This window comes from Equus przewalskii, chromosome 19 (genome assembly GCF_037783145.1).
Source record: "Equus przewalskii isolate Varuska chromosome 19, EquPr2, whole genome shotgun sequence".
In the NCBI taxonomy this organism is placed as follows: domain Eukaryota; kingdom Metazoa; phylum Chordata; class Mammalia; order Perissodactyla; family Equidae; genus Equus; species Equus przewalskii.
The window spans coordinates 15,955,455-15,980,652 of NC_091849.1; the positions used below are offsets into that span (position 1 = coordinate 15,955,455).

General features: G+C 42.4%; 1 protein-coding gene across 12 annotated transcripts in view; it reads right to left on the reverse strand.

Annotated features, from left to right (window-relative positions):
• ATXN1 (ataxin 1) overlaps positions 1-25,198 on the reverse strand; it is a 384,333-nt gene that overhangs the window by 158,127 nt on the left and 201,008 nt on the right. The gene's annotated exons all lie outside the window — the stretch shown is intronic.

The following is a 25,198-nucleotide window of genomic DNA, read 5'->3' on the forward strand; positions in this document are numbered from 1 at the left end:
CATTCAGAGCACTCAAGTGCTGTGTGTGGGAGGACATAAAATGCTATTTTTAATTCAGATTGCTGCATTCCTCCCATACAGGTCTTTCAGCATAATCATAATCATAATCGTACTGATCTAAAAAGAAAAAAGAAGATTCCTATTTCTGCTGACCCCAGCAGAAAAAGAGAGGAAAAAGAAAGACAATGAAGAGAATGATGAATACAGCTTCCTTCCACTTTTGGACCACTCAGTAGGCCCAGAGATCACTCTCCAAAGCTATCAGAGCTGACTGTCTATTATGCAGAATTAAAAGCACTCAAGCTCTGTGAGTAACAGCATTACGTCTTCTCACACAAATTTACATTTTCGTACGTGTGAGTTTCACTCTACTGAGTTTGCAGGAATCACCTGTGCCTGCTGGGAAATGCTGTGCAAGTTCTTTCATCTGTTCCCAAGAGTTAACCTTCCTTGGTGGTCCTGCGATGGATGAGTCCAGCTGTGTGGCAGGACCACGCTGGAAACCCAATTTCTAATTTCAAAACCTGGAAGGCCCCTTGGGTAAGCAAGAGGCACCTGAGCTTCAGTTTGGGCAAATGCAGAGCTTTCCAGGTCACGTGTGGAATCTGCAGATGGAGCCTCTTCATGTCTGCCATGTTTCCATCGGGTCTGCTGGGGACCAAAGTCTGAGAAGAAGTGATGAATGGAAGTGCTGGTAAGGAAGTGAAGACCAGTGTTGATGATTCTCTGCAGAAGTATGACATCGGAGGCAAGAGTATAGGATGAGAGTGGAATTACAAAGGATAACTGGTGGAACAGGACCCTCTAAGTCCTGGCTAAGTGATTGGTTTAAGACCACATGCACAGGATTAGAAAGAGATGGGGTCACAGAGAGATTTATCAATTGAGGCAAAATTCATGTAACGTAAAATTCACCACTTTTAAAGTGTACAATTCAGTGTTTCTTAGTGCATTCACAATGTTGTGCAACCATCAACATCTCATTCTAGTAGATTTTCATCATCCCCAAAAGATACCCTATACCCACTCTCCATTGCCGCCTCCTCTCAGCCCCTGGCAACCACTAATCCACTTTCTGTTCTATGCCTTTGCTTATTCTGGATGTTGCATATAAATCACATACAGTATGTGGCCTTTAGTGTCTGGCTTCTTTCACTTAGCAAAATGCTTTCAAGATTCATCCACGTTGAAGCAGGAATCAGTACTTCGTTTCTTTTTTGGCTGAACAATGCTCCAGTATATGCATATACCACATTTTGTTTCTCTAGTCATCAGCTGAGGGACATTTGGGTTGTTTCCACTTTTTGGCTATTATGAAGAATGCTGCTATGAACATTCTTGTACACATTTTTGTTTGAATGCCTGTTTTCAATTCTCTTGGGTGTATATCTAGGAGTGGAACTGCTGGGTCATATGCTAATTCTATATTTAACTTTTGAGGAACCGCCAAATTGTTTTCCACAGTGGCAGCACCATTTTACAGCAATATATGAAGGTTTCAATTTCTACGCATCCTTGCCAACACTTGTTATTTTCCTCTTTTTTTCTTTATTATGGCCATCCTAATGGGTATGAAATGGTATCTCAGTGTGGTTTAGATTTGCATCTCTCTAACCACTAATGACGTTGAGCATCTTTTTCCAATGTGCTTATTGGCCATTTGTATACCTTCTTTGGAGAAACATCTATTCAAGTCCTTTGTTCATTTTAAAATTAGGTTGTATGTCTTTTGTTGTTCAGTTCTAAAAGTTCTTTGTATATTCTGGGAACTAAACTTTTATCAGATACGAGATTTGCAAATAGTTTTGCTCATTCTGTGGGTAGTCTTCTGACTTTCTTGATAGTGTCTTTTGATTCACGAAAGTTTTTGACTTTGATGAAGTTCAATTTATCTATTTCTTCTTTTGTTGCTTGTGCTTTCAGTGTCATATCTAAGAATCGAATGCCAAATCCAAGGTTGTGAAGATAGATTCCTATGTTTTCTTCTGAGAGCTTTACAGTTTAGCGCTCACACTTAGGTTGTTGATCCATTTTAATTGTTGGTATATGGTGTGAAAGGTCTAACTTCACTCTTTCACATGTGTCTAATGTGTCTTTTCCAGCTGTCCCATGACCATTTGTTGAAAAGAGGTTGGAGAGATTTTGAGTATGGTGTGATTTTAGTCCATTCTCTTAAGAAAACTTTAAAAATATATATATGTGTATATATATATGTCATTTTGCAAATTTAATTAACTGACTTTTGGTTACAGTGAGTACAAGTGCATAAGCTTTTTTTTCATCCCACATTTTGAAGATGTAGCAAGTTTTTGAGAATCATGACCCACCAGCCAGCACCATAATCCTTTCAGGGAAGTCAACCAGCTCCTGGGTGGTGCTTTGCAAGGACTAATCTCCAAAAGCAACAAGTAGCTTGAAATTGCTAGGTTTTCTATTATTTTAGTTCCATTTGTATCCATGTCTGTTCCCTTCTAGTGAACTGTTCCTGTCCTTAGACATCTAGAGACGTCTGTTCTCTTTCCCACCCCAATACCCACCTATTTATATTGGCTCTTTGGAGAGAACTTAATAATCTAATTCATAATACATCAGACATAATATACTTTTGGCATGATGCCTAAGCCTGTGTTTTGTTTCAGCAAAAAGAGTAGAGTAGAGGTTGTAGAATTCCAGGTATCATCCATTTAGCCACTGGAAGAACCGGAGACTTTCAAATCCCCCTAAAGCATCATTTCTCAAACTCGGCTGCATATTGTGATCACCTGGGGAGCTTTAAAAATACTGATGCCTGGGATCCCCTGCAGAGAGCCTCACTTCACCGGTCAGGAGTGCAGCCTGGGCAATGAAATTCTAACGTGCAGCCAAGGCCGAGGACCAGTGCCCCAAAGTCAGTCATCAGAAGGTGCTACTTACTCCTCCCACCCTCAGAGCCAGCTCTTCCTGACAACTCCCACCACCCGCAGTCTGTTAGGGATGGACATCCATTTTTTAAAAGTTTTATAATTTCAGATTAAAACTAACAAAAACTAAATTTCCTATATTAATTCTCACTTAATCTTCCCCAAAAGCCTGTGAAAGGAGGTTTACTATACCCAATGACCAAAGAAGAAACAAACTTTGAGAGATTAAGCAAGAGCTCCAGATCACAAAACTTGGAGGTGGCAGAGAAGGGATTTCAATGTAATTCTTTCAACCCCAAAGTCTGCACCATTCATGCTGTCTCTCTCAGTCATTTTAAAGGGGCCAACCATTATGAGTGTGGTCATATAACTTGGTAACGAGACCCACAAAGGGAACAGCAACTTCACATCTTCCATCTAGCACCCGTCTTGCGGGATGGGACTAGGGGATACACACTGAAGAGAATAGTGGGCACTGTCCCTGCTACTCACTGTTCTTTCTCTCTGTTGTATGTACACGGGTGTGTGAGTGTGTGTGTGTGTGTGCGTGAGAGAGAGAGACAGTGTATGTCCATATAAGAGAAGTGGACCTCGCAGGTATATCTGAATTCAGGAAGATATGACATGAGTCCAAAAATGTAGCTGGGTAGCGTTTTCAGAGATGAGGAGAGAGCACTTAACACTTTCCAGTAGGTGATAAAACTGGCAACAGGCCATGAAATACCTTTATTGGGGTACAAAAATAACAAACACTGAAGAAAATAACACCTCATTCATTTGCAAATTTAATCTGCTGCCTCTATATGATGACAAAGCTCAATCAGTTAAAAACAGCAAGACCAAAGGATATCAGGCAAAAGTCTGCGATACTTAAATATTCAGGTTCTTGTAGTAGAGAAGGCAAAACTTCCACATAACATCACTTTGTCTGCTGAAGCGTGGGGCACATTAACAAACCTTTACACAACAGTAGAATGAAGTTAGAATTGATGAACATAGTGGTAATGGTGGTAGAAGTTGGGAAGTGAGTTTCAAGTCACTTTTTCCTCCTCTTTCTAACTGGTGCACTCAAACAAATGTGTAGGTCTGAGCATGCATGCTTCTGCGCCTGTGCCCATGTGCTTGTGCATGCGTGCATGCGTGTACACACACACACACACACACACACACACGCACACCAAGCTTAAAGGGAAAGTGCACTTCAGTCCTGTCATTTTTCATAGGCCTAACTTACTCATCCTTAAGTCAAGGGGTGTGGGTTGTAATACTATCATTCTCTATCTGTGTATGCCTACATAAGGAAACTGGGAGAATTTGCATCTCCCAGTAGATTCAGGAGCTGGAAAGGAGTAAGGATTTGCTGGAGGTTTTCTTAGGCCAGTAACAGAAGTTGGTTAGACATGAAGTTTGCACAAGTGGGAGTTGCGCCTGCTTGTCTCCTAATTGTAGTGAATCTGTCAACTTTCTTTCCAGTGTATCAAGACTTTACTCTTCAAAATCATTCTCAGTGTGCTCTGAATTGCTATACTTTTAAGCTAACTACTTCTCAAAGTGCTGTTTAAAAACTGACATCTTCAACCACATTTCAGGCTTAGAATGTATCTAAATTTGCAAAGTCTCATTGGTTCTTATGAAAGTGCTACTTTAAAAAAATACACTTGACAGCCAATCTCTTGAAAATGATTTGTGCAGAAATTGTGTTCAAATTACTTTATATCAAGACATTTAAGAGAAAATGTGGTTTTCTTTGTAACAGGCTAAAAATAATGATATCCTTTATCTTCAACTGAACATGTACATATGTTGTATAAGCTGTTGCGTTTAAACAAATTGAAAAACAGTAGGATTCTGGCTACAGTCCATAAAGAAACAAAACTTGCCCAGAATATTCTAAGCATTAAAAAAACCACAATTAACTGTTATTTTCTACAAAGTTCAATCCTACATACAGAATCAGAGTTGTCAACCAGGTCCAAGGCATCAAATTATAAAAGCTAAAGTCTCAAAACACACAGGAAACTGAGAAAAAAAAATATTGCAGTCCAACTTTACATAAGGAGAAAGAGAATAAGGGGAAAGTCCGTTTATATTTCTACAAGCTCCTCTTGAGTTAGTGGGCAATATGCTATTTAAGTTGACCCTTACGGCAACAGTATACCAATTGAACCCCTAAAATAATTCACACTGAACACTTCATCGAATGTTTATTGAGTCCAAAGTGCTGCTAGGTGAAGTACACGGTTCATAAATGGATAAAACAGATTCATCACTTTGAATGCAGAATACTGATTTTTAAAACACAAACTCAACTGTAACTAACTCTAATAATTTTTGGTGAGTTCTCAACACCAAGAGCAGTGATTTTCAAAGGTATTATTTTTTTTAAGCCAGAACCCGGCCTTCAATCAAAATCTTACATAGAAACTTTGTACATAAAACAAAACTGAGGCTATTTATGTTGACCTCTTGGTTCCTCTACCTCTCCACCCATCACCATCAAGGACTTCCGAAGGCAGCCCCTTGGGAGTTCAGGGGGCTTTGAGAAATCCTCAGGCCCCTGGAGAACGTGGTCTGACCTCCACTGGTCTGAGGAGTCCACATTCCTTAACATGGCGTATGGGGACCTCTACACTTTGCTCCTTTATTTCACAGCCTTATAGGCTCACCATCCCACTGGCCCCGTGACACATCAATTCATCAATAATGGAGTACTGACTGTTCACTGCACACACTATGTACTATGTTGTTTTTTTCCCCATGCTTTGTCCATGCTGTCCCTCAGCAGGTGATCCCTTCCTGTCCCTCACCGACAAGATGAGTGCCAAGACACCCCACAACTCTGCACAGTTGGATACTGTCTATACATTCATTTTTGCTCCCCTCATGCTGGGTAATTATTGTTCATGTGGCCTTTACCTAAACTAACTTGTGAGAAACTCAAGGAGAGTATATTGTATTTATACTTGTATCCCAACTTTTAGCACAGGTCTTAGCACATAATAGGGGCTTAATAAATGTTGAGTACAAGAACGAAGATGGATGGATGGATGGATGGATGGATGACATGGCTTGATGCATTTTCATCAAACCAATGGAAAACATTGTGTAAGTATACGTATATACATATATGTATATACATACTTTTTAAAAAACTGTGGTAAAATACACATAACATAAAAAAATACTTTAAATGTATAATTCGGTAGCATTAAATACATTCACACTGTCATCCAGCCATCACCACCATCCATCTCCAGAACTCTTCATTCGGCAAAGTCAAAATTCTTGTACACACATACACTTAAAAAAAATGTCTTAAGAGTGTAGTTTAACAATCTAGGGTGTGGAATACCCAGCTTCTTCACTTCCCTTTTGCCCCCACCTGCTGTGCCTCTCATGCTTTTTCATCCACACTTAGGACGTTCCTTAGTGAGAAATGTGGTAAATGTGGTTGAGACCTGTGGTCAATGAAACTCCTAGCTACTAGCTTAGCTACTAGCTAGCAGTTTAGGTTGCTCAAAATGAATTTTCTGGATTGTTTCCCTAAGCCCTCACTGATTCCTATTAACATGAATTGTTAGGAGTCACCTTTCACACCTGGGACCATTTTGGGACAGACAGCATGCCTAAGGAGCAGACACAGGTGTAAAAGAGCCTATATGTAACACACACAGCTTATATGTGATATCCACATGACTTTATTTTTCATATTTTAACATTTCCTAACTTAGGACTTGTTTCATATATGAAACACATACATACAAAATACATACAAAAGTGGTAGCACTTCTTTTTTTTCCCCCGGGAAACTAACCATTAGATCTATGACATATCTTAGAATCGGTAGGTCAGAGAAATTAGAGACAGCTTGTACGTATTTCACCTTTGTACAGAAAGATTTTTAGTTTAAAATGTTTGCATAATCATGATCACATTTTCAGTCTTACACTTAGAGGAATTTAAAGCAAAGTAAAGTAAAAGGACTTGAAAAGGGTGACAAGTCCCTCTGGTGAATGGAAGGAGGTGGCCGGGGGCAGCAGGTGACCTGACGGCCAGGCTGGGATCCGTGCTAACTGCTACCCCAAGAAAGGCCCTCCACTGCTCCAGACTCAGGTTCCCCCGTATAAACTATAAACCACACAAGGTAAATTAAAATTAAGACAGGGTCAAGCTATTCCCAATCCCCTTCCTGCACCAACCTTCGACAGCTCTCTGACCTCGCCCAAGAGTCCTCACGGGGACAAGAGTTGAATCACCAACTGGTTTACTTCACATGGTTGGTTCGGGCGCTAGATACACAGGAAGAGCCCACCTCATCTTGTGCTCAGCTCTCCTACTTCTACTTTTGTAGCTTTTGTAGCTATGGTTCTATTTTCCAACTTGGATCATTATTAACTGCTTTTTACTTCACAGCAGCTAATAACACATTCCCTCTAGGGAACCTTGGCCACTGAGTGAGAGGCCAAAACTCAGCCAGACATGGTCTAACGTTCTCCCACTCAGCTGTGTTCAGACCAAATACCTAGATACGCATGACGCAGCCAATCAGTCCTTGCCTGAAGGAAGGCAGGTATCGGTAGACCAGAGGTCAACCTTCTTGACCAATCAGTATGTCCATCATGCGCCAAGTGAACCAGCCAGCACAATACCACCAGACTTTGTTTTACCAAGAAATAAGTAAACAGCATGAAAAATGTCCCTTTCGAAGGTGTGGTATCAGTGATACCAGGATGCTGGTATCAGTTCTATTTTTGAGTATTCTCTCATGAGGTCAGGCTGGACATCCCAAACCCTAAAAAGTTAATCAGGGAGAGAACGCATGTAGGCTTCATAGGAGAGGATAAGTGTACTGGCTGATGACTAAAATAGAAGGTTAAATACAGCAATGAGATCTTGAAATTTCCCCTTGCAAAATAAAGGTTGCGGGGGGGGGGGCGGGATTTAATAGGAACACAAGCCAGATTTGCCGAAAAAGCAGCCTTGGTTCCATAACAAAACTACAGTTGACTATCTACAGAGTACTTAAATTTCCTGAAATACTGTATTACAACAGACCTGTGTACATCCCTACAGGGCCCCTATTCCAGCAGCATGCTCCAGGAGAACCAACAGTGTAAAGAAAGAAAATTAGGGCCTCAGTGATAACCTACAATGATTAAGAACACCAACTATTATGCTTCTATCTTTTAAAGATTTAAGTAATTTTAGTGTGGCTTCACTTGCGACTACAGGAGTTATAAAAATCTCTGCTTTCTCATCAAAGCCTCCCCTTACCAGGAAGGGTGAATGATGTTACAATGAACGGCACACTGTCCCATTTCCTCCTGTAGAAATACTCCTTTTTTTGTGATTCTCCTTTGCTCTTCATCTGCGGGACGGGGCCTACTCCCAGGCTGAGAGCAGCATGGTTTTGGCAGGGAAGTGACTGAAAATCTTGGCATCAGGGTTTACTATAAGCTGAGTTACACAGGAATGGAAGGAGAGCGGAAGCCCTGGAAAAATGAGAAATATTTCTAGGGTAACACAGAAGTTTGGCCTTTTAGCTGGTGATTTGTTTTCATTCATTTCACACGCTGTGACTCATCGTTTGGGTGACACAGAGCAGGCAGTATCATTTCCAGTTCATCATTTTACTAAGCACCAAATCAGATGAAAAAAGTGTTTTAAGGAAAATGGCCATTTGAGGGTTCTAATGATTTCTCCCTGGTATTATTTTATTTAATACTTTTACATAAGCAAAGCTGATGCTCCCCATTCCCTCCTTGCTTTTTAAGTTCCAAAAAATAAGACATTCTTGTGTAGATCAGGCCACCAAGCCGTAGTTCAGAAAAGGATGATTTTAGCTTTAATTCTTCTCCTCACTCCATATTTAATAGCAGCTGAGACATTTAAATTCTCTGGGAAACACAGAATCCATTTATACGCTGAGTTCAAAAATAATGTCTTGTTCAGAAGTGTTAGGAGGATTGATAAGTTAATGTTGGTAAATCACTTTGCAATTCCCAGGTCAAAGATGTGAAATGAACATTATCATTATTCGTTTCAGCGGAGTCTCAACGATTAACTGGGTCTAATGGGCCTAACTAGCATACAAACACTCATAACTTTGAGGTAAGAGGAGAAAAACTTTTGCAGTACTTACTTTTACCTAACTCTGTTTCATGCTAAGAGGGTAAAGGACATGGCCATGATTACGGATAACATCACTCAATACCATGTAGTAAGTTGATACAGGTAAAAATAAATGAAAAGACATATGGACAGATGAATGGATGGGTAGATGGATGGATGGCTAGACAATGGCCAGCTGGCAACCAAATATACATACTCTTCCATGTTATATATTAAGGCTGCTTCTTTAGCGCCATGCCTTCCTTACCCAAATGATCACTACAGAAAGAGATCATCATGCTGTGAGATTTCGAAGAGAATGGATTTCAATTCCTGAATCAAATCCATGAGATTTTTGGTTTAAGAACCTGCAGTATGAATTTGTCCAATTTTTGCGGCAATGTAAATCTTCTTGGTTTAATATTTGTTGCTATGCTTCCTTTTGTTGCTCAAACTGATAATAAAGCTTTTCTATTTTATGGTACTTAGAAATTCTCTGGAGAATAGAAGGTGCTTGAAATTGATGAATAAATAAATGGATGGACAGAGGGGTAAGAGGCATTACCCAATCATGGCTCTGCAAGCTCAGAAGGAACCTTGAAAGGTTTCTTATGCCTCTAGGAAAGACTGAACTTCCAACATTCCAGATAAGTACTTTTCTTAACAGACACTTATGAGAAATGGGCTCAATCACTATTTTAGTGTTTAAGGACTTTTACGGAATGAAAACTCTTCCTTACAGTTAAGTCTCCAAAGCCAAGTTTATAACCTATTATGCACAAGGGAAGGTTTTCCCAATGCACCTCTCAGAAAAGACTGAGTTCCCTCAATTTTTGAGTTCTTATAAAGCTTATCATATTATTTGCTGCTCTCTTAAATACTCTATCTTAAACAACAAAGCACTCTTTATGGAAAACATATTCTTTTGAAACCACCTCCATCAATGCCACTTTTGCATGCTTATAAAAGTCACCTAACAGAATTGTGGGGGGGTTTTGCTTTTTTTTGAAGGAAGGAAACAAATTTAACTAGTAATTTATTCTTGGGAGTATGACTTTATAGTTGCAAATATTGGATGTCATTATAAATGAAAAAAGCATTTTCAATTTCAAAACTAACACAGTAAGTGGTTAAGTTCATGAATACATACTCACTGGAAGCATGGAGGAAAAAAAATCTCATCATAATATTGTTTGGTCCCCATATTGCTATAGTATCGGGCCCAATATATCATGCCCCCCCGGATCCATGCTCACATTAACTTTGGGCTTGGCTATGTGATTTGTTTGGCCAGTAAGGTATTTAAAAATGTAACCAACAGATAAAAGAATAGGTACTCGTGGCTTGGGATAAAATTTCTGCCGAAACCATCACACGCAGATTCAAAAGATATTATATCTCAAATGACTTAGATGGAAGTCAAGATGATAAGCTCTGGAAAACCATATTAGATGACTCACAAAGTAGTTCAAAAGATGATGAAGGCACTGGTATTGTAGATGTAGGTTGTAAAGAAATTATTTCACATAATATGAAAGTAGAAAAAAGGAATATTTCTAAATTAATCTACATATGACTCCAAATGGGTTTGTGAGACTAAATAAATAGTTTAAGTACAAATCTGATTGTCTTATCTCTAAGTCCTTAAATGTTTACAGTCACGTTGGCAAAAAAAACTCATTCAAAGGATGGAAGATGGCTTGAATGTGAGCATACATGGCATATCTCGGGCCCAGACCTCTTCCTGGTCTGCAGACCTAACAACTTAACAGCCTACCTGAAATATCCACTGAGAAGAACGTCTCACCACCTCACACCCTAAAGGGGGGATAATGGCTATTATCAAAAACACAGAAAATAACAAGAACTAGCAAGGATGTGGAGAAATGGGAATCCTTGTGCACTGTTGGGGGGAATGTGAAATTGTGCAGCTGCTGTGGAAAACAGTATGATGGCTCCTGAAAAAATTAAAAATGGAATTACCATATGATCCAGCAATTCCACTTCTGGGTATATACCCAAAGGATTGAAAGCACGGACTTGAACACATATTTGCAAAAACCAAATGGTGGAAACAACCCAAGTGTGAATAAACAAAATGTGATCTATCCATACAATGGAGTATTATTCAGCTCTAGAAAGGAAATTCTGACACATGCTACAACATGGATAAACCTTAAAGACAGTATGCTAAGTGAAATAAGTCAGTCACAAAATGACAAAAACTTAAACAAGGTTCTCTAGATTCCACTTATATGAGGTATGTAGAGCAGTCAAATTCATAGAGACAGAAAGCAGAACAGTGCTTGCCACAGGTTAGGCGGGAGGAGAATGGGCAGTTATTATTTAATGAGTGTGAAGTTTCACTTTTGCAAGATGCAAAGAGTTCTGGAGATTGGGTGTACAACGTGTATGTACTTAAAACTGCTGAACTGTACATCTAAAAGTGATTAGGATGGCAAATTTTATGTTATGAGTTTAACCACTGTTAAAAACAGAATATCTCACGCACACTTTAAACTCAATATTTTCAAAACTCTGCTATGTGCCTGTCCTCCCCATCTCTGTGAATAGCACATTCATTTCCTCAGTTGTTCAAGCCAGAAACCCAGGAATTATCCTGGTCATCACCTCCCTATTCTTCATCCACATCAAAAATCTAAAAGTTCTGCATAGCTGACATTGAGAAGATACTGGATCTGAACCCACCTACTTCTCTCTGATGCTATAGCCACCATTCAAGCCCAAACCACTATCACTTCCTATCTGGTCAACTACAGGTTTTCTACCCCACTTCCATGCTCTTCTTGCCATCCTCCAGTCACCCTGAATGTTTAGACCCTGACATGACTTTCCAGGCACTTAGAATAAAACTGAATCTCCTTGTCAAGTCCGAGGCTTTTCACTATGTGTGGTTCCGACTCTAACTTCATCTCCTTCTGCTCTTCTCCTAACTCACCCTCGCCTCCAGCCACATTGGTTCAAGTTCAAGTTCTTCGAATGTGCCAAGCACTTCTCACCTCAAGGCCTTTGCACACGCCATTTTCTCTGCCTATAGTCAGTTTAATGTCATCTCCTAAGAGAGGCTTTCCCTACCCACCCAATCTAAAGTGGATCTGGCTATCTCACCTTGTTATTCTTTCTTATGCATCACTGTTCTCTTTCCTTCATCTCTAATTACATTTACTTGTTTACATGTTTATTGTCTGTCTCTTCTAGGAGACTCTAAGTTCCATGAAGGCAAGGATTTCAATACTTGGCACAAATAAATTAAAAAATCATAATGTGAGATGGTAAAAAGTGTTATGAAAACAGTAAAGCAGGGTAAGAAGACCGGGGTGCTATTTTAGGCAGGATGGACAAGGAGGACCTTTTTCAAGTGACATTTGAGTACTCATCCAGGTCATTTTGCTCTTCAAACATGTTCAATAGCTCCTTTTGACGTTCCTATTTATGGTTATTGTGCAAACATGCTTCTAGCCATCCAGGATTAAAATCCTGATATCCTCCTGGGAGCCTTCTGGTGCTTCTCTCTCCATATCCTATCTACTCTCTGTTCTCCCCATGCAAGTATTAATCACGTTATCTGTGCTGTCACTTCTTGTCTGGAAAATGATGTCACTCCCCACTGCAATGCATCCTATGTACATGTGTCAGATTAGCCGTCCTAAACTGCAGTGTCAATCAATTTACTTTCTTCTTTCAAAATCTCTCGTTGCTAGTTCCTCTTTGCTTCCTGAATTAAGTCTAGAGTTTTCACCCCCGATTGCCTGACAGTCCATAACACAACTTCAACTTACGTTTGCAACTGTATCGCACGCTCTCCCCTCACAGGCAAACGGGCTGCTTCTTGTTCCCTCCACACACTCTTCACTTCCCAGAACCTGTGCTTTTCCACTCACTTGCCTTCACCACACCTCCCCATTCCTGCTGCAAACTAACCCAAACCTCAAGGCCAATTTCAAAATCACCTTCTCCAGGAAAGTTTCCCAGATCTTCCCAGTGAGAAGTGATCACTTCTATCTTTAATTCTGTAAAGCATGTTTTCACTTTTACTAGACATTTTAACACATTCTGTCTTATGCCATAATGACTTCTGTACTTTTCCCAGTTTCTTTTCAGCTCATAAGATTCTTGCAGACACAGACTGTATCACTTCTCACCTTGTGACCCATCTATTACTTTGTTACTCAAAGTGTGGTCCTTGGACCAGCAGCACTGGCATCACAAGGAGCTTCTTAGAAATGCGGAATCCTGGGCCCCACCTCAGACCTACAGGATCACAACTCGCATTTTAACGAGATCCCCAGGCAATTTCTATGCACCGGAGCAAGCTCCCAGTAGCCACTCATTTAATACTTGACTGGCTGAACTGATTCGGAAAAGAAAGTATCAAAAACAAAACATAATTTACATAATTCACTCAAAGACAACTGTGAGTGAATAATGCTTTAACTATATAAAACTATATTAAGGCAAGACAGACAGACAGTATATCAAACCTTCTGAGTAAGGAAAACAAATTTTGCCTTGGCCAACTAAACAGCTGAGAAGATTTTGCAGTTTTACCAACCTTGTCTATTTATGAGTGGGAAGCCAGCAGAGGACTGGTCCACTATTGCCAATAGTATAATTCTCCTCCTTTACTGAATCGGTTGGTTGTGAAAACATTTACACCAAAGTTTTACAGTCTTCTGTCAGATCTAGTAGACTTGTAATACAGATGTGCCACAGATGTAAGAGTTATCCCAATTTGATATAGCAATAGCACTACTTTCTCTGTTTGGTAACAAAGTTTTTGATTTTTTTCCTACGGGGTAGACAAATCATAATAAGCAAATACAGACTTGATATGACACACTCAACTCCTTCCTGTGAAGCAGGTGCTTCATCTAGTTAGGGATGGGAAGCAGAGGATGCTGGGGTGGGAAAGAGTCGGGAAAGGCCTTCTTAAGGGGCACCATGCTGGCCACTAGAGGGCATTAACAGGTGGATAAAATTATCCTGACTTCCATGATTCAAACGGAAGATACCTTGCATGTGAACTAACAGAACAAGCGCTCCAATCTTCCACTCCCTCTCATAAATGGACAGGGAGCTAACAAATGCAGTGATGTGGAATTATACCTAACCTCCTCTGCCTTTTAACACAATGGACATTTAAGCTTGAGTCATGGCAGACTGCAGCAGGCCCAGGGGTCGACATATAACATTGCCTTCACGTTGCTTGATTTCCATTATTCAGATGTCTCCATCCTTCCTCTATTCCTGTCTCCCTCAGAACCATCCCAGCAACCAAAAAGCTGGAAACTTCCACCTCCTTCTACAGACTGCTTACTAATGTTCTCAAAGCTCGAACTGATGATCTATCTGCTGCAAAAGTGTCCTTCACGGAGCAGGAGAAAGAGAAGTGAGCTTGGAGAGGACTAGAGAAAACAGCATTTCCTCTGAGGAGAATCAGTGGGAAGCGAGGATGGTCAATCCATGGCCACCTGCCTGCCTTAGGGGTTGCCCCACAACCAGAGGAGCCCCCTAGGTAGCTTGGCTTCCTTCTGTACCTCAGCTTATAAGGGTGAGGCTCTGACCTCACTCCCCCCACCTCTCTCCTCACCAGGTCCCTCTAATCTTTGCACAGACTCCGGGGTTTAATTACCAGGCAGGACGCCCTGAGGCAGCCAGGTGTTAGCTGGCAGCAGATCAAAGGGGGGCCGCCCCCTCCACTGGCCTCGGTGATGGGGATGTTATTACCCTCAAAGCTAGCTCCTGAGAAGTTCTGCCGCCAAGGCTGATACAAAAGGTTTTACCTCAGAGTTTTCACACACAGTGCTCCTTCCTCAGAAAGCACCAGTTATTGGACTATCTGTAAATAACTCCTGCAGAAGACACAATTTGCTCTAATGTTTTGGAGCTATGGAATTTATTATGATCACAGACCCAGGAAACAGGTGACTGTGAAAACAGGAACATCTCAAATCACCTCTCAACTCTAAAGAAAGTAACACATTTTAAATTAAAAGCAAACTAATTGCTTTGTTTACTGTTCTCTCTCAATTAGGAACCCGTACTCCAAGGACAATGTCAGCATCCCCGTTTTTCAAGCCCTAAATTAAAAAAAACAGGATTTCCAAGTTCTAAACATTTAAAAGGCACTCTCTTTTAAGATAAAAACAACTGTAATTGCAAACTTTTTTTCCAGTATGTCAAAAAGCAAAGAGGAATAGAATGGGCTGAGGAAAGGATATAGCCTCTCATCTGCTTTCTCAAAAGAGTTCTGCCCACAGGTTTTCAGACACAAAGAGCGACAGTCATGCCCTCCCTCCTGCAAGCCAGGGCGAGAGCCAAGGCCAGAAGCAGAAGCAACAGCAGAGCATGATGTAAACCGTGACAGGCAGAGTGGCTCAGCCCCTCTGCCCACCACCACCTAACCAGAAACAAACGACAAGCACCACTTTCTAGGAATTTGTTGGTGGCGGTGATCACGTGTCCTCCTTGCACTCAGGTTTCTTTTGACCAAATATTACACAGCGAGATGTGGTTGAGAGGCCCCTGGGACGCGCCATTGAAACAGAAGGCTTTGTAAGTGACATATCTGTTCGGTATCTGTTCTTTACAGCGCAAGCACATTTCAAAAGTTCAGTCAATGGCTAGGGAAATGTGTGGGGCATTCAGAATCCCCTTTCTGCCAACAGAGCTAATCTCACGCATGAATTTTTCAGTTCCTGAGTTGAGGAGACATATGAAATACCCAGCAACATGTTTATCTTCATTAAACAGCGAACGTCCTTTCAGACCAAATCCGACAGGACAGAGATTACTGTTCATGCTAATGGAAAGTGATCAAAAGCCCCAAGATGCTTTGGTTAGCTTACTCTGAAGCCTGTTCCTGCTTTAGTTTCTGTGCAAAGCACATCAAAAGAATATAGATATCACTGGAGACTTGAAATGTTTAAAGTCTCTAGCACTAGTGAGAAACTACACTTGAAACTATACAAGATGGGGAAGAAAAACACTGACGTCGTACAAGATGGGGAAGAAAAACATTGACGTCAGCTTCCACCTCCGCCTGCAACACAACACATAAGAGTCTATAAATAGTGTAGCCTTTCTGTTTAACTATATACCCCTCCCCCACCCAGAAATTGCACAGGCTTCCCAGCATCTTGCTGTTTCAAAGAATCTTACTTACAAATCAATCTAACAAACTGTGGTGATTTTATGGGTATGAGAGAGGGTCTGAAATGATCATGAACGCCACGGGTCTCCCATGCCAAGTGGGGCCCTGCCTCTTGCTCAGGTTGAAGAAGGAATAAAGCCTTCATAGAGGGTAAAGCCGTTCAGATGTCAACAAGGATTAAGCAGAGGGTCTACCCAACAAGGGCAGCATCAGAAGGGCCAAGGGCATTTCAGGAACAGCGACCATGACTTCAAAGCCCTCCTACTCTATCATACGTTCTGCACCGCTGGCTGGAGATGCCTGCTTCACAGACCCACACGGAAAGCACAGAAGAAAGGCAGGATGTCGGAGTCTCTTCTCCCCTGGGAGCATCTCTTCAGCTCCAGCCTTTATCCAGGGAAAAGAGATTGGGGGCTGACAGACCCCTGAATCCCAGGAAGCCCAAGCGCTCGCTCTGGTTCTTTGGAGCTGAGAGTTGCTGTGCATGAGCTGCACACAACTTTAGCTTCTCTCATTAGACTGTCCTCTGCCACTAGAGACCGGCACCTATGAAGAGTGACATGACTAGCCCCAGAAAAGAATAATGGAAATGTAATACATTCCTCCTCTTTCCCATCCAAACTAGCTCTCTCTTGTCAGACCAAAGAGACTGAGAAAGTGTGTGCAGCAGCCTTGTGAAGGTCAGAAAAATTGTCAGCTTGCAAAAAATTTGACCAACCAGTAAAACATTACCATCCGTTTCCCAGAGCCGCGGGGAGGTAGTGTCTGATAACAAGGCAAGCCAGCAAGAGAGAGATGGTGGGCCCTCTCTTATCAGGGGCTAGATCTGGCAATCACACTTTAATTTTACTTTCTCACCCACGTTCAAACCATTTTATCTCCACTAGAGGGCCAGGATGGAGATGAAATTTCAGCCTGATGACTTCTCTGCTGATTTAAGATTTGATCCTAAACCTTGGGGAGGGAGGGGAAGCGGAAAGAGGCATATGTGAAAAGGTTGGGCTTAGTACAATACTCAGTTACTCAAAGGGGCTTATCTTGTCCAAGGCTGTCCCCCTATTCTACCTGAGAAGCCTAAACTCACAGAATGAAACTGTTACTAAAATAAGCTCAAAAAATATATACCATAGGACACCTTCAAAAGCTACCCGGGCTCAAAAATTCAGGTATCTCCAACCGCTTCTCTTGTTTCTTATGTCCCAATAGTCGCTCTGTTTTGGTCAACTCTTTCTTTGTAGTGTCTACCACATCTGTCCCTTCACAATGCTTCCATGGCAGTTTTCAAAGTCTTATCTCTTTATGCCTGTAATAATCTCGTAACTGGGGCTCCCGTCTCGGGTTTTCTCCAGTAGCTCCGGAGCCATGAACACAGTTGTAAAGCTAATCTCACTGAAACACAGTTGGTCACATCACCAGCTTGCTGAAAAGTCTCCAGTGATTACCAAGCCCTAGTTCAGGAGCCTCTGCACAGCCCCGGTCTGTCCACACTTAACCAGTGACAGGCAGAGCGCTCAGACCCCTCCCACTCCACCACCACCCCGCCACGCCAGGAACAAACAAGCACCATTTTCTAGGAATTTGTTAGTGGCCATGATCCTGGGCCCTCCTTGCCTTCAGGTTTCTTTTGATGAAAAGTTACATATTGAGACGTGGTTGAGAGGCCCCAATCTTTGGTCCGATGCATGTGGTATGAGCTCAACCTACCTTTCCAATGCAATCTTCCACTTTCTCTCTCTGAACTCCCCACTCTCTGTGTTGACTCGCACATAAATCTTCCAATTTATTTTTCACATTCAGCTGCTATGCTTTCCTCGGCATATGTTTTGTCCCTGTCCGGAACCCCTTCTCCATTGATCTGGAGCTGGATGATGCCCATCTGCTGGGGCCCCAGGACGTGAGGCAGCAGGGGAAAGTGTGAAGGAGCCTGATGTAGCAGGGAGACCATGTGTTGCAGTCAGATACTGGGTTGGAATCATGGCAGCATCCTGGACAGGTTAACCTCTCCTTAATTAAGTTTCTTAATTTTTAAATGAGGATAGTGATCGCTACCTTATTCAGGAGGAACAAGATAACACAGAAACTGTGAAGTCAAGCTGTGGGCTGTGAGACAGCGATGGCGCTAAGACGGGCTGAAGTCTGGGGCTTCAGACTTCAGACGTTTAGCACAAGTTCAACTACCAACTTCACTGGATTCAATCTGCCCATGTCTTTATGATTTTCCAATCACTGTTCGGGAGCTGTTACGGACATTACCGCTATAAACACTACCAGGCATGAGTGACAAATCATTCCTATGCCCACTCATTCTTTCACCTCCAAATCTTCACTGAGCACCTAGCATATGCTGGGTGGGAGAAAAACAAAAATAAATGAGAAGACTGGAAGGACATGAGCTGTATAAAAAGCTGAATGCAATGTCTAGGACACAGCAGGTGACACGTATCCCTTCCAGGACAAAGCTTTGAGACATTTAATTGCTGGTGCAGTTCTTTACTTTTTCTCTCTTGCCCTGTGATCATGAAGGAAGCCTCTAGATGGTCAGATCAAAAGATCAAAGCATGGGGTACCCACAACATGACTAACAAAAATGTACAACTGAACTCTCACAAGGTTGTAATCTATCATAACATTAATAAAAAAAAAAAAATTCAAGCCAAAAAAAAAAAAAAAGATCAAATCAGCCTGCATCATGGAGCTATGCACGGAGGACAGTTGTCCTGGACAGACACCAGCTCCCCAGGGGACACTGTGGAAGTGAGAAATAAACTTTTATTTTGTTCAGCCCTTGAGAGTTTAGGGTTGGCTGTTTCTGCAGCATAAGCCCATCCTATCCTGACTAGCACAATAGCTTTCATTTTCTCTAATATCGCCATTTGGCAATTAATGATGTATAATAATGCCTTGCCATAGTTCTCATATTTACTGCCCTTGATTTCTTTTAATTTCCTTAACTTTACCTGTAATCATGCTTCGCCTCTTCAACCAGACACACTGACCTTGGCTGATATTCTCAGGGCCCTCTTCTTCTCCCTCCAAGCTCGCTTCCTCCTACCTCCCATTTCCCCCCAAATTTAGGAGTGAGCCTGACACACAGCAACTGTTTAACTCATAATTGATGATTCAGTATTTTCTTGTTAAGAAATAATTCCCAAAATATGACAATTATTTACTTTCATTAACCAATACCACTGTGCAGCCACGGATAATTAGGAATTAAGTGCAACAGCTAGAATAAGATTTCAGGGGTTCATCTGTGAATTTATGTCAGCCATGGCCTCAGGAATGTGTGTCAACCATGGCTAATCACAGGTTGGCTTGGTGATCATTTCTTACTCATTTGTGTTGATCCCCATGTCTGTGGCCCTATTTAATGATAAACATCTGGGCTTCCAGGATTCTCCTTCAATTCATTTGTCCATTTGTACAGTCATTCTCTGAGAGTCAGCAGAGAATAACAGCTATGGAATCAGACTAGCTCTAAGACTGTAGGCTAGCCACTTCATCTCTTTACGTCCCCAGTTTCCTTACTTTTAAAGTGAGCGTTAAAGATGTAAGGTTGTAGGGGCCAGCCTGGTGGCATAGTGGTTAAGTTTGCACGCTCTGCTTCAGCAGCCCAGGCTTCACAGGTTCAGATCCTGGGTGCAGACCTACACACTACTCATCAAGCCATGCTGTGGTGGCATCCCACATACAAAGTAGAGGAAGATTGGCAACGGATGTTAGCTCAGGGCCAATCTTCCTCACCACATACAAAAAAAGTAAGGTTGTTGTGAGATACAAGTTAATATATGTAAGACACGTAGAAAGTTATTTTAAGTACTAAGATACAGCAGTACCTGGCATGTTGTAAGCACTTGGAATGCTAATATTATTATTTACTGAGCACCTACCACCTGGGAGATTTCAGAGAATCAAGAATGAATAAGAGATTGCCCAGGAGTTTCTAATCTGGTAGCAGTAATAAATATTTAAACAATTAAGTGAACTGAAGTGTTACAGAGCCAGAGCCAGAAAGAATACACAAATGCACATACTCACACACACGGCAGATGCAGACATGCATGCACGCACAAATGCACACACACACATGTGTGTGCAACTACTGGCAACTGGTGAGTTACAAACAAGAAGGTGCTCTTTCCCTCTGGAAGAAGGGCAGCCCGGACAGGCTCCACGGAGAATCTGCTAACTGAACCGAGTCTTACAATACAAATAGGTGCTTGCCTGGCAAGACAGGGGACAAGGATGTCCAGGCCATTAAGGAACGTGAGAAAGGGCCTAAAGCAACTTTTATTCATTTATTCATTCAGCAAATATTTATCAAAGGCCTCCTATGTGCTTAGCACAGTTTGAAGGACCAGGATACACTGGTAAACGTTACTGATGAGGATTTGCTTTCATTGAACTAACATTCTAATAGAAACACTAACAAAAAGCCAATAAGCAAATATATAAACCAAAGAGCTATGAAGAAAACACAGCGAGTAAGATGCTAGAGTGAGACTGGGGATAGACTGCCTGACTAGAGTGTAGAGAGGGAGAGACGCGAACAGAGCCAGAGAGAAACGCCATCCCCACCCCCTGTTTTCCCAGTGAAGGACTTCCCCTAAACTCTCCTGGCCTCTTACTCCATCTCTTTTCTTTCCCAAGGATGTGGAGTGAGTTACCTGGCTCGGGGCTAAAGCCGGCGTGGTCCAGGCCTCTCCTTGGGTCATGTTAACTCCACTGGGTAGAGTTAATCTACCAGCGGGTAGAGTTAAAATTTGGAGCCCGGAGTGGATTTTGGTCTCTTTTTCCTTCCTTGTCCCCACAGACAGTGGCCTGCAGACTTGAAACTTTCCTGCAGGTGGACTGTCACCAGGCCCAGACTGGGGAAGAGGAAGATGGGAAAATCTTTTTGGCTCTCAACCCACGATACAGCTTCTAACTCAGTTACCCATTACCAGTCACCTAGGTGCATTCTGGCCTCCATCTGCCTTAAGACGCTAGTGTTATTTCTCAGTTGCCTCAGAACTTGGGAAGGGAAGACAAGTCTTCCGAGACAAAAGTTTTTATATGATAAAAACCTTTCCTCCCCCAGCAGACCTCAAAACTAAATTAGGAACCAGTATCCTAATCTATCAAACTGTCACCTTAATGAAAAATCCTTCAAATCTCTTACTTAATAGCTTGAAAGACATTGCTAGGGGTCTGACTGAGAAGCCTGGCCTAAACGGTACAATAAGGCAAATTCAACAGAAGTCGCAAATATGGGGGTGGGGGGTGGGAAAAAGAATGATTTCAGGGCCAGCGTAAAGCTCTAGGGTACACAGTTCATGGTCGGTGGCCACAAAGAGGAAGACGAGGAAATGTGAAGTCTTTAGATATTCTTACCTTGTGATTTCATATCTACATGTTTTAAAAAAAACCACACCAGAACAAGAATTTCTTGAATTTATCTATTCTCTGAAGAATTTAGAAGCATTTTCAATATATTTACACACTTGCCTCACCTCTTCCTCACGAGATAAGATGAGACTATAACGTTATCATGAGGAAATATTAGTGGCATGGTTACTATCTACAGAGCTCAGTTCTGAGCAGTAGAAAAATTTAAAAAAAAAAAAAAAGACGAAGAATAAGATAGATAGTTCTTGACCTGGAAGGCCTTATCCTCTACATAGAAAGACTGCTGAGGCCCCTAAAGCCTTACATATCAAAAAAGGAAATATAAAACAACCGCCAAATAGATGGCAAAGAGTTTTAAAATGCTTCAGGAGTTGAGGGGAAAAAGCAGCTGTTGAAATCAAGAGTGATTAACAATGGTTTCATGGAGGATTTTCTAGATGAGAAAACATCAGAGAAATGTTAAAACCCCAGCTACACACAACACGGCAACTGCCATTAGAAACTACATCTCTAGTAGAAGCTTCTGGAAGATGTGCAAAGTGTACTGTATTTCTTTGTGCACCCTACTGTGCCCAGCATTGCACTCTACCCTGGTAGGTGTCTCCTAAATCTGTGTAGCACATTAAATGGGTACTCTGTTCCCCTAGATTTCACACTGCTGCATTTCACGGCCCACTTTCCAGCCAGGAGCAGCTGACCGCAATGTACAGGAAATGCTCTACCCACTGTGCCACTCTGACAGAGCTGCTCTGCCACAGGGATGATGAAAAGCACAGACTCTCCACCTACTTTCGTTTGCTAAGGCAGGGAGATCCTGCCAGCTCTGCTGGCACGCTCAGCAGCCTGCAGAATTTTACTACAGACGCTGCCTTCTCCCTCATCAAGTCCCAGGCTGGATGGGGACAAGAGGCAAGTGTTAATAGCAGGGATAGATAGCAACAATTACGAAGTCCACACTCTCTGCAGGAGGGGAAAGGCGGGCCAGGATACGGTGGAAAATAAAAAAGGGCATCAAGGCTGTACTCATCCTGCCCAGGATATACTGGCCGCCACAGTCATTATATTTTTTCTGGCTGCACAGACATGTTGCTATGGAACCAATACATGCCATTGCTTCTCGGCCTCTTGCAAATAAAATCACAGCCCTGGCAAGAGTCTTGCCTTAGATTTCCCTTAAAGGGATACCATTGATGGCAAGTGCTGGGTGAGCCCGGAAACAACAGCAGCTTTGTTCCAGGTCCAGCCCCACTGCCTATCATGAAATGGAGCCCAGCGACTCATCCTTTACAAGGTGTACATGTGTGTGGCATGTCGACCTGCACGGTATAGACCCAATGTATGGGGACCAGTCTCAGAGCTGCTTTTCAAGGGAGAAACTCATGGCTTCAGTTTGTGTTTACTTTCCTCCCAACAGGTAAAAGCAAATGGCTTGTAATATTTTGGGTAACGATTTGATGCCTCCTGACTGTCGACTTCAAACTGCTGATGACCCCAGCAGGAAACCAAAGTGGCCACAAGTGGTCGGCATGACTTCAAGCATCTTCATTTTATCCCTTTACCATTTTCTCCCTTTAACCTCCTTAGCAGTTTACTCTTTACTGAAAGAATACTGCAAAGTAGGCATGGAATTTAGCACTTCTCCACCTTCCTAAGGCCCTTCATGGTCCTCTGTTTTAGTCTTATCAATCTCTCCATTTCACAGAGATCTTTAGATTCCCCAGAGCAGAGAGCAGCAGATCTCAACGTCCCACATTATACTGTCATGTGCTCGGGGGATAAACCTTTTGGGCTTTTCTTGGACAAAAAGAGGAAATGGAAAGCTTCAACTTCACACTTTTTTTTAAAGATTTTTAAAATTTTTACTTCTTCTCCCCAAAGCTCCCCCAGTACATAGCTGTGTATTTTTTAGTTGTGGGTCCTTCTAGTTGTGGCATGTGGGAGGCCACCCCAGCATGGCCCGATGAGCAGTGCTAGGGCCGTGCCCAGGATCCAAACCAGTGAAACCCTGGGCCGCCAAAGCAGAGTGCACCAACCCAACCACTCAGCCACGGAGCCAGCCCAAACTTCACACTTTTAATGACTGCACATTCACTCATCCTGAGCATCTGAGGACAGGAGAGATCAATGTTGGAGTAATAAGCAGGCGATCCCTCAATGAATCAGCCATCCATGTTCTAAATTCTATTCAGTGCACTGGCAGAAAGCAGACAATCTCTGTACCCTGATAAGGAGACATATCAAGTTCCTTAACAATGACTCCAGTTGGGGCAGAAGAGAAGCCCCCATTTGTTAAGATAAAGTGATTAAGTTGACAAGTTGGATAAAATAATGATACAGGCCCTCAATACGACACTTTGACCAATCCCCAGGTGAGATGAAATGTTTTGGAAATAACTACACTTAGGTCATCAACCAAAATGAGCGTGACCCAGAGTCAGATCTAGCACAGGCATCCTCGAAAGAACGACAGGCAAGTCCACCTTCTGGGATTCCAGGGGAGACCCATATTCTCACACTTCTCTCCATCATACCCAACCAAGGTGCACTCATGTAAAAAAGGGTATCACCTTTTTTTTAATATGAAAAAACATTTCTCCACAAGTCCGTAACTGCAGGCCAAGTTTGTACCACACTATAAAGAAACCTGGTAAGCACTACTCTGCAGGTGCAGACAGGCCCGAGTGGGGGCGTGCGGGTCTGCAGCTGGCCCTACACACCTGCAGGTGCACCATGGCTTCTGGCTGCAAAACAGATGGACCACCAAGTCTCAGCACGTGATGGGGCAATGCAGAGCAGTGGATTGGAAAGGGCGCAAAGGAACACAGGCCCTGTCAGAGGAGGTTACAGCAGACGTGTGCTGGGTGCATCCACACCACCAACCTCTCTTGGTGGCAGCCAAGGATGATTATGAGAAAGTCAGCTCAACAGTGTCACTCCTGACCCTTGCCTTAGACGGCTGTTATAGCCCATCACGTCGAACCACCTATAACTCTGTATCCTCAGAAGGAACTGAGATTCAAAAGACAGCTCCATGTTGTGGGGGCACTGGGGGGGTGCAAGGGGGGTAGACCATGCAGCTGGGAGTCAAATGCCTCTCATGATCCCAGCTCTGCTGCTGTTCAAGAAGCCCCCAGACAGGGGACGTGAAGCCCTCCAGGCCTCTGCTGCCCCATCTGCACAGAGCGGCTTTGCCAGATGACCTCTAAGGTCCCATCTAGGGCTCCCACCCTATTATTCTCTGTCTCTATTATTCACGGTATTCATGAAACAGTGGGTCATGTGAATGAAATGGATGGTTTCGCCTTGCCCACGGCCATATTTCCGTGCATCAGTCACTGAAACAAAGTAACTTCCTCTCTCGTTCTCTCTGCAAGCTGGACAAGGGAACAGCAACGATGGTGAGCACCCGTAAGAGGCAAAATGTGAACAGCAAAAAGAAAAGGCAGAAAAATACTAGAGGGAAACCCTCCCTCTGAAGGAGGTGGCAATTTGATGAGGAGAAGGAACACCTTGGTTCCAAGCAGCAGAAAATATCTAGAGAATGCACGCTATGAAGCACTTCTTTTTGAAGTATCACAATAACTGGAGACAATTTTGACGGAGGTAAAAAATACATAAAAGAGCA